The sequence below is a fragment of the Acanthopagrus latus genome, chromosome 7 (genome assembly GCF_904848185.1).
Source record: "Acanthopagrus latus isolate v.2019 chromosome 7, fAcaLat1.1, whole genome shotgun sequence".
Lineage (NCBI taxonomy): Eukaryota > Metazoa > Chordata > Actinopteri > Spariformes > Sparidae > Acanthopagrus > Acanthopagrus latus.
Genome location: NC_051045.1, coordinates 7,918,924 through 7,928,929, shown reverse-complemented (window position 1 = coordinate 7,928,929; position 10,006 = coordinate 7,918,924).

The window sequence follows — 10,006 nt, the reverse complement described above, 5'->3', positions numbered from 1 at the left end:
TTTTCATTGAAATAGCTAATCGGAGACGCTAATCCTCTTTCATAGATGGATTGGTATTGGTGGATTGGTGTATCATGTATTCATTAAGATCTGTGTTGGTGACTTTAATGAATGAATGCTACGGACACAGTGACTGTTTGTTAGTCCACCTAGCTAAGGCCTCTCCAGCCAGTGCATCAGTTATAAGGATGTACTGTGTTACTGATTTAAGCTAGTTACACTGACTACCATAAATGATACATTGTCATCGTCATCATTATCTTCATTCTGTCATGATTGCTGCATCTAAATGAAATGAAATGAAGATAGATACATTTTTGCATTCCCCTCAAAAAAAAACAAAAAAAACAAAAAAAAAACCAAACAAAAATCCTGTTCAACTACTGATTCTTAAAGCCTGGGTTCACCAGACAAATTTCAACAGCAGGAAAATAAATTCAACTAAATAATATCATTTTGCACTCCACAAAAACACTTGGTCATAAACATAATTAAGTCCTGATTGTCCACTTTGTTCGGTAGAAATCCAAACTAATCACTTGAAGGCTTTGAAAAAAAAAAACTAATTTAATTGTGTCATCTACTTCATGAGCGCTGTAGGCACAAAAATAACGCTTTGATGAAACAGGCGACACAGGATCGCTTCCATGTTGTATCCAGTCTCTTTTCAGATCAGTGCTCGTGAGGGAGAGAACATAAACTAATGAAATGAGGCCCTCGCTTTTTTGCAGCACAGACTGCATGTTGATTCATGACACGCCGCTCTTCTGGTCGTTCAAAGAAAAACCTCCAGGGCTTTCTGGTCGTCAGTCTCAGCCGTGGAGGGTCCATTTGTTTTGATCAGCATACAGACTGTCAGGCTTCGTCTCTGCAGCCTTTTTCTGAGGTATGTATATTTAGGAGTAATTACCTTAAACTGTGAAGGCTGTCCACAAGTTGATTGGAGCTTTAAAGAGCAATCTGTTTCATTAAGTGCAAGGTTTTTTCATCAAACCATTAACGTTCACAAATTTTTTATCCACCATTGTTTTGCTTCTGCAACTAGCCGTGACATACCCTGAGAAATATGCTCATTGAAATCAGCTCACACTTTTACAAAGTCCTCTACATCTACAGCAGCACTTTTACATTTCCAGTGCGTTTATCCTCCATCCTCTCCTGAGCTTGTATTTATGTGGCCCTTTTTACAAGTGGCTTAACGGTACAAAATAATCACAGCATTAAAATCGGCTAACTGCTCCCATTTTTCAAGTTTGTATTGTTTGTTTGAGTACTTCAGTACCTTTTGTGTGAAAACCGGTCCCACTCATGGTGTTTCTGTCTCTCCAAATGTTTAGACTTTTCAGCCATACTCCCAGCTCGCTGGTGGCTCCTCATCTGATGTTTTGAATGGTCTCGATTGTGACAGGTACCTAAAATATTGAAGGAACAGAGGAATAGTCCATCGACAAAGTGGTGTTTAGTTATTCATTCAAAGTCAACATACCTGTTCCTTAATAGCCCAAAAAACTGACATCTCCCTTTTGGAATAACTTTGGAAGCGATGTCAGGTTGGGGAGGACGTCTGCCTGAAGGTGGATGGCAACCACAAATTTGTACTTGGCACAGTTTGTTGGGCCCCTACAGGGTCCTCCTTCTCTGCCAGTACAGCTGCCATATTCCTCCAAAAAGCTGAAATCGCTGTGTCCTAGGACAGCCATCTTGTGTCAAAGAACACACAGATTCGAAGTTTCCAAAAGTACAGTGGAAGATGATATCAAACAGAAATGATTGATTGAATTTATTTCTTGCAGTTGAGTTCAGGTAGTTCACACTTTGGAGGAGGGAAGCTGGTCTTGCAGGAGTGTTTTCCTGAAGGGGGCTCTGTCTGCAGCATCCCTGCATGCCGGGCAAAGGCAGTGTGCAGACTTGAGATGCGGCCAGGAGTCTGTCAGGTTGTTGGCAATGCTGCCCTGGTGTTCTTAAAGATACAGATTGCATTAAGCCCAGTACTTGGCTCTGCTTAAAGCCAATCATATTTACTTCTTTCCTGTCATCGCAGCAGCACCCTCCCTTCTGTCCCCTAAAACAAATGTCTGCTGGTAGCACTTTGGTTGCTATGACCTCACAGATGGCCTCTGTGATGGTGTCAGCCTTCCCATTGCTGACTGGCACCATGTCAAGGAACTTTATTCTGCACAGGAGCCGAGAACATTCAAAGCATATTTCACAGACAGGCTGGAGGCTGCTTTGAAGCTTGCTGATTTCTGTGGATATCTCTGCAACATGGTACATAGACATCTTCACGTTCTGTTGATAGCTAAAATTGTCCTTCTGAGCCAAGTTGCTCTTGACAAGAGTGACTGAGCAAAACGTCATATTTCATCCCTTTTACTCTTTGTAAGTGTATAATTGAGTCTGACATCGCATTGATTCTGGAGGAAACAGGAGACGCTGGAGGTGCAGAAATGATTCCTATTCACTGAAAGTGAAGATTGAATCGTGATGTTTCTTTACAGAGATGTACATTAAATGAAGCACCCCTCAGAAAAAAGGTCATGACTGAGTGATTTGCAGTACCAAAAATCTATTAAAGGAAACGGCCTCTTTACAGTGGACTTTATAGCTGCGCAATACAGCACATATGGACATGTGCATATTTCACTCCTCAAAGTCAGTCATTAGAGTGAGTAATTGCCCTCATTAATAATGTATCATGCCTTCCTAAAACAGTTTTCTAGTGATAGCCACAGAGCTAATTTTGGGGAAAGAAATTATCCTTGTTGGAGCAAGGTCCCTAATTGTAAAGCTTACTGGGGCATTTCAACGTTGATGCTGATACACCCTCTATTATATCACCTTTATCCGCCCCCCCCTCCGGAAAGTCTTTTTCTCCTGCTCCTTTTGTTGTAAAGCTGCACAAGACCTACAATCCACAATTACAAACACCGCTTGGCGGCAAAAATGTGAGTACAGGGAGAATAATAATGCTGCCATCCCACCCGAGGAGATTCTTGTCATGGTAATTTTTGTCAGCAGAAGGAAAAAAATAAAAAGGCCGGCGACTGCGTTTTCTGTGTTGACACAGCGTGGTGATTACAGCAGTTTTTATTCTGACTGCAGATGCCAAAAATGCATTGAGGAATAATCTCCAGGGCAAAGCACATATTTGTCTAATAGATACGTCAGTGTCACACAGACAGGACAGGTGGTACACAGGAACGCAAACTGTTTCACTGGACGGCAGCCACACAACTTACACGCAAGCTGTTGCGTCCTGACAGTGAAGAACTGCTCCGTACCCAAAACCATTATTGTGGCGTGCAGAGGAGGAATTTTCCCTGTCGTTGGCCATAAGGAGTTTTTCATTTTTCTTTTTGTTCCATTTTCATTTTTTGGGGAGAGGGGGCTTATTCATTTACTAGATTCATTTCATTTACTCTCAAATGAAAAAGCACACTTCTCCTGATGAAAGTTCGGGGCCGTACACCGCTCATAAACCCTCCCCCCCCTCCCGGTAAGTGAATCACCAACCATAAAGACAAATGGCCGGCCGTGGCAGCAGATGCTCGGCTGAGGAATGGCGCGGTATTATTGGATGTTTATTGGAACAAGAGAAAGGGAGCGAGAGATTGAAAGGGTAGGGCAGTTGGACTAATTCTGCACTGTAGTGCTCTTTCATCTTCATTTCAAACCAATTCACCAACTGGGGGTGATCAATAGCTGATTTCCCCCCTACAACAGCTTCATACCGAAGCATTGTTTGAGCCCGAGACATCATAAAGGCATTATGAGGAGGCATCTGTTGACACTTCAGCAGTATTTCGCAGCCAATAACATGAATGATTTAACAGATCAGGGGTTACATTTTTGAGTTGATCCTTTTTTCCTGTTTCCAGAACCAAACCTTTCAGGGCACATGAGGAATCATAAGAAATAAAAAATCAAAATGCTTCTTACGGTATACGCAGTGGTAAATGTTCTTGTTTCTCCAGACTGTACTGGAAAAGTGACAAATTAAGGCGGGGGGTATATTATTAGACACATGAGAGAGGGAAGGTTAATTCCACCACCAGCATCTCACGTCATGAAAAACATCCTCCGCCCTCTCAAAGTAATTACTTGGGATTTGAATCTGCTCGAACAAAACAGCCCTCGTATTTTGTATATTTCAGCGCTCGCTCCTTCGCAGGATTGATGGCGTTGGACATGCATATTAGTTGCACAAATGAAATCCGGCTCATTTCTGCTCTGTGGAGAGAAAACAAGAGGCGGTATCCCAAACCCCCGTAAACGATTCAAAGTGAGCGCTGATGAAAAGTAAATTGATCCCTGAGTACAGTTAACTTCTTGCCACTGGACCGTGACCTCACAGTCCAGCGGGTAGATTGGCTTTGTTTTTTGACTCGCAGTTATGGATGTTTCACCGGGGTGAAAAACTTACCCACAATGTGTTATCCATTTTGCATCCTAATCAACACCTTAGCACACTGGGGAGCTGTGAAGCTACACGTTGAGGAAGTAGTTGGCTCACTTGCGAACCGACAGAGGATAGGCGCCAGTAAATGCTAAGTAGTTCAACAGGGATGGGGACTGTGTATTCCTGATTTAATAACTTTTTTGCAATACAAATCACTGAGGCGTACGGGGCCTGAATAATAAAAAGGAGAACACTGGTTTCAAGAGTTTTGAATCCTGATTTTATGTCACTCAATGGGGAAAAAAGAGGTTCTGTTTGCTCATCCAGAGAAAAAATAGTTGAACACACAGAGCAACTATGCACAAAAATTGGGGGTGCTGAGATTTCATTGTAAGTAGATGGTAATTTCCAAACTACACATTTGAAATTTCTTTAAAATCACTGCCAGATTAACACAGTTATTACCTCAAAACCCATACATTATTTAATGATAGTATTTTGCTATGTTTCAACAATCAGTTGATAAATACCTCGAAAACCCTCAACTAATTTAGTTTCTTCAGGTCAGTTAATTTAAATACATGTTTTAAACACCTACATTCTCAACACATCAACAATTCTCTGTCACACTCTCACAAACACACAGGTATCACATGCAGGTACTCAAATGATTGTATATATACTGACAATTTGCTCCAGACAACTTGAGTCGTGTGAAGACATTATTATTCTGCAGTTGGCATTTAAAGGAATGAAACTTTTAAAAATGGGAAATTAATCACTTAATTTTTGATCACGAAGTTTTATTTGTTGGTAATCAGCAATTTATGGTGGCCACCTATAAAATAATTGACATTTAAGAAAAATCTTTTAGGTTGGACTTCCCTGCTGAAGTGATGGAAATTGGTGAAATTGTACATTTGAAAACGTAAAAAGAACATACCAACCTTCACAAGTTGGACAGAAACTAGTCTGAAATTAAATGGCATGATCAGTAGAAGTTAGGCAGAAAACAAGTGATTAAACATGAATGATTAAACTTTAGTTATGAGTAGCACTTTGAACTGCGCTAACCTGTGTGCAAAGTGTTTCCCAGATGACTGGCAATGCAAAAAATAACACAGTGTAATATAGTGACTTAATAACTACATTTGAAGAATCGATGATTCAGAATAGATGTATGAAAAAAAGCAAATGTAAAAATGATGACAATAAAATATGATCAAATAAAATGAGGTCCTTCTGCAATAATTAAATGCCTCCAGTAATAGAAAGCGAAGACAATAGTGTGATTTACATGTGCTGAAGACCCTACTTCATCCCAGGCGCTGGCCATTTCTATTTCTTTCTTTCTTTTTGAGCACCTCATGTTATTACATTTTTTGTGAGTAAGAGCAGAGATTGCTACTCAGCCGTGGCAGTAAACCTCATTCCCACATGGGTGAACTTTCATTCACGCTGGACAAAAAAAAAGAAAAAACGGATCGAACCAAACGTTTTTAATGGAGGATATAAAATGGCTGCCGCGCGACAGGTAGAGCTGTGTAAGGGGGAGGCGATCTGTGTGTCTGTGACATCAGGTGAAGGCAGAATCTTGTTGACTAATGGGATGACGCGTGATTTGTTTATAAATCCAACTATGCCAGTTTATCACACTGTATCTACCCGTCACATACACTGCTCTGATACTGTCCGGTGAAGGCGGGCCTTCTGCGACACCTCAAGCATGATGGAGGGACCGCAACCTCCATGCAGTGATCCAAATGGTTGGAGGCTACTCATTAATATAGATGGGGTTTTTATAGGAATGGCTGTTGGGCTAAATTATTCAGAGGGTTCAGGGAGACATATGGGCCCGACCCCTTCAGTGGCACCGCTAACTGAACACGTAAATACCTACTGTGGGGCAGGTGAAGCAGAGGAATGAGCAGGGAATCCGGTGCGTATGACAAGAATAATGGCAAAGACTCTTGACAGTCGCTAAATCATGAGCTGTAATAGTGTCACCAGGGCAGCAGCAGCCATACACACAAAATGCGCAGTGACATCTGTAATTTGGAAAAAAAAAACAAAACAAAACAAAAAGACAGACGACATGTATGTGACATGTAATGCATAACAAACAATATGACTGTTAAATGAGCACATATTGTCTGTATGTGTGTTTGATAAAGATTGATGAGGATGTGCAAACCAGACGGCAAAGCGGGACAGGAAAAGACAGCAGAAAAAATGCTGTGAGGACTGGTTAAAAATAGCAAAGGGGGGAAAATTACTAAATTCCTGTCAGGGCATGTTCATGTTTGATTGACATCTCCTCACCAGCAACAGACTACTGCAAATCTACAAAGACAAGACTCCAGAGTGTGGTTAGAAGCTTTTTATTCATCAAATGCACATACTGCTTCCAAACACACACACACACACACACACACACACACACACACACACACACACACTTGCTCACTTGGGCGTACTTGAAGATTAACGAGGGGTCTCATCCTGTGATCGGGTCCATTAAGTCATCCTGTCGGTGTGAGCTTGCTGTCGTCATTGTGCGGAGAGTGATGGTAATGTACACATGATCCCGTCCCTCGTACTGTGATGTGAAGTTGTAGTGTATACAGACACCAACTACAGTCCAACAAAGTATAACAGCTGTAGCATTGGTGGTATATCAGGATTGCTTACCGAAGTAAAACTAGTGACACCGCAACATAAATATACTACTAAAAGTAAAAGTTCTGGATTTAGAAGCCACTTTAGAAGTGTAACTGTGAAAAAGTGCTTAAAATATCAAAAATCTTCAAACTGTTCATCAATAACATTTAGGATAAGTTCATTATTCATCTGCAAATTGTCTAAAACTGTCAAGTGAATATAGTTCCATGCCTCTGGAATGTGCTGGACTAAGTGTACGAAAATAGTGAAGTTACATACAAGTGCCTCTTAACCGTAGGGATTCAACAATTGAAATCCTCGAAGTGAACTCTTTTTCATGAACTCTTTGAAGATGTTTCGCTTTAAGCTGACGCCCATACAAATTTTCGTTTTATACGTTCATTTTGTTTCATCTATTCCATTTTTACCACAGTGGCATAGAAAGGCAAACAGGCTGCAACTTAACAAAACACATGCAAGTGGAACACAAGCTCCAGTTTGTGACTCACTGAGTTATTTAAATCGGGCCTGTGTCTCATCGTTTATGTTGTGAACTGACACCATCCCATCGCTTTAGACAGAAAAGTGAGCAAGCATCCATCCGACTTCATTAACCTCGTGAATCACAAACTGTGGCAACAACGAGCATCATGTTCTGCAATGGTGTCCACTGGAAGCATTCCTCTTGTCTTCTTCTCTATTTTTAGCACTTTTTTGTAATCTGTTGTGATATTTGAGACGCATGTGTGTATTTGGTTGTGTTGTATACAACTGCAGTGTGTTCCCTACATTTGAATGCGTGTGTTGACAAACTAATGGAGACGTCTTTTTTAATTTGCTTGTGTTTTGTCTCTTTGCACACTTTTTCTTTGGTTGCAGCCTGTTTGCCCCTTGATGGCCACCGTACTTTTTATGCCAGTGAAAGAAAGAAAATCTTGATGATGAAAATATTTGTGAATTGTTTTACAGTCACTCAGCCCTTTGTTTGACCATATCTTTGAAAGAGCACAAATTAGCTCATGCAAATATATGAAAAAGCCTTAAACGTGATCTTGAAGTTCATCAAAGACAGTTCAGTGAAGAAGGCGAATATTCGTCGATACTATTATGTAAAATTGTACTTACCAGTGGGCGGAGTACTTGGTTAAATGCACATTTCACCACTGGTGTGTACATTAAATTGCACTATTTAAGTCCGTTGATGAAGTTTCTCATTCATCCGGGTCTTGGTAAATCTAAACCCTCTTAAACCCTGTGTGGGAGTGTCCTCACGGAGTCATTAGGGCCACTTGTGGGTCGTTGATCCACCCGGGTTTCATGTGGGTTGCTGAGGCTAGGTGAGCCCAATTTAAAACTGTTTTGTATCGTGGCCAGCTTTTATTTTGAAGGGAATAATTGAGTGCTCTGTTTTGATACTTTGAGACTGCGAGTGATGACTGTATATATGTTTTGCTTGACGACCACAGAATCCTTATTTATAATCACTTTCATTGTTGATAGACTTTCAGCCTTCAGACAGGTGAGGAGCTTTTGTTTTGTTGGCTGCATAAACTTGTATGCAGATACGTTTATATCTGCAATTTCAAAAGGGGGGAACCAAGTGTCTCGCTAATGGAATATTTATCTTTCCTCAATAGGGTTCCATTATGCTGTCATGCAGTTTGTTAAGATTATTTGAGGTCCACGAAAAGGCTTCTATTATGCATAATGAGTTTCCTCCCGGGTGATTTAAATGTTTGTAGTAGATATGTGCTCATTTGAATTTCAATTATCAGATTCAAGTCTGGAGGCTTTTTTTTTTTTTTTTTTTTTCATCTGATTGTTTGATGGAGCATGTCCATAAACTCCTCATCTTGTTGGGAATGATCACAATAAAGTTGTTGTACACATATAATGTATGCTGAAATACCGCTTGACATCTTTGGAAACGCAGGCGCCGTTAAACATTCATAAACAAGCGAGCTGATGCTGTTGCTCAAACAAATTGAACAAGCACTTCCTTCCTGGAGAGAAATCATTTGAGGATACGCATAAACTGTTAATGCCTCTCCTTCAAGATGAACCGCTCGAGCTGCTCATGTTTTGGTGAATATTATCAGTGTTGATGGTTTGCCCTCTATACTTAGCCAAAAATATTCAGTTATTCCTACCAGCCACTGTTTTCAACAACGTCATAGAAAAAAAAAAAAAAAGAGTCCAGACTTAACGATTTAATCAGTGTAAACTCTTGGCACAGTCATCTGTAACAACTCAAAGACAATGCTCAGGTATACGGAAGATTTCATTACCCATATTAGTGTAGCTTAGCACGGTATGTTTCACCTATTACAATCAATTTGAATATTGCATTTTAAAGTTTGATCTGGATGCTACGTGTAGTTATTTTAATTCAGGTTTTATGATGCATTAGAATTACTATTCGTAGTATTTTCATTAATTTTTTTGCTTCTCGACGGATTCACTGAACGAGGACTCATGGTCAAAACAACCCCGACATTTGTATGGTTCTAATTAGTTTTCCTATTTACATTGTGGTGTGACCCATTTGGCTAGATAAAGGCTACAAAACAGGACTGTGGTTTTGGTTATTTGTTCATAAACATGTTGTGTTGTGTGCTTCAGGTCTCAGTGGACTTTTTTTACCCCCCCGTATTAAGCCAAGGCAGGAAACAGTCCTGGTCGTCAGACCCTCTGCTTGAGGCGTTGTGTAAGAACAGATTCTCACCAACACACCTAAATGTCACTCTGCCCCGTCACGTCGGGATGAAACTTTAATCTGCTGGCACCTCTCCTCGCCAAATACCTTACAGATGGGTGTTTCAACATTGTGACTAAGACACACAGGAAGAGCTAAATACACATTCAGCACATGTTCACCGGCCGCTCTAGGCAAATTTTGAGTTAAAAATACATTTTTACACCGTACAAGTATCCAGTAAAATTGTC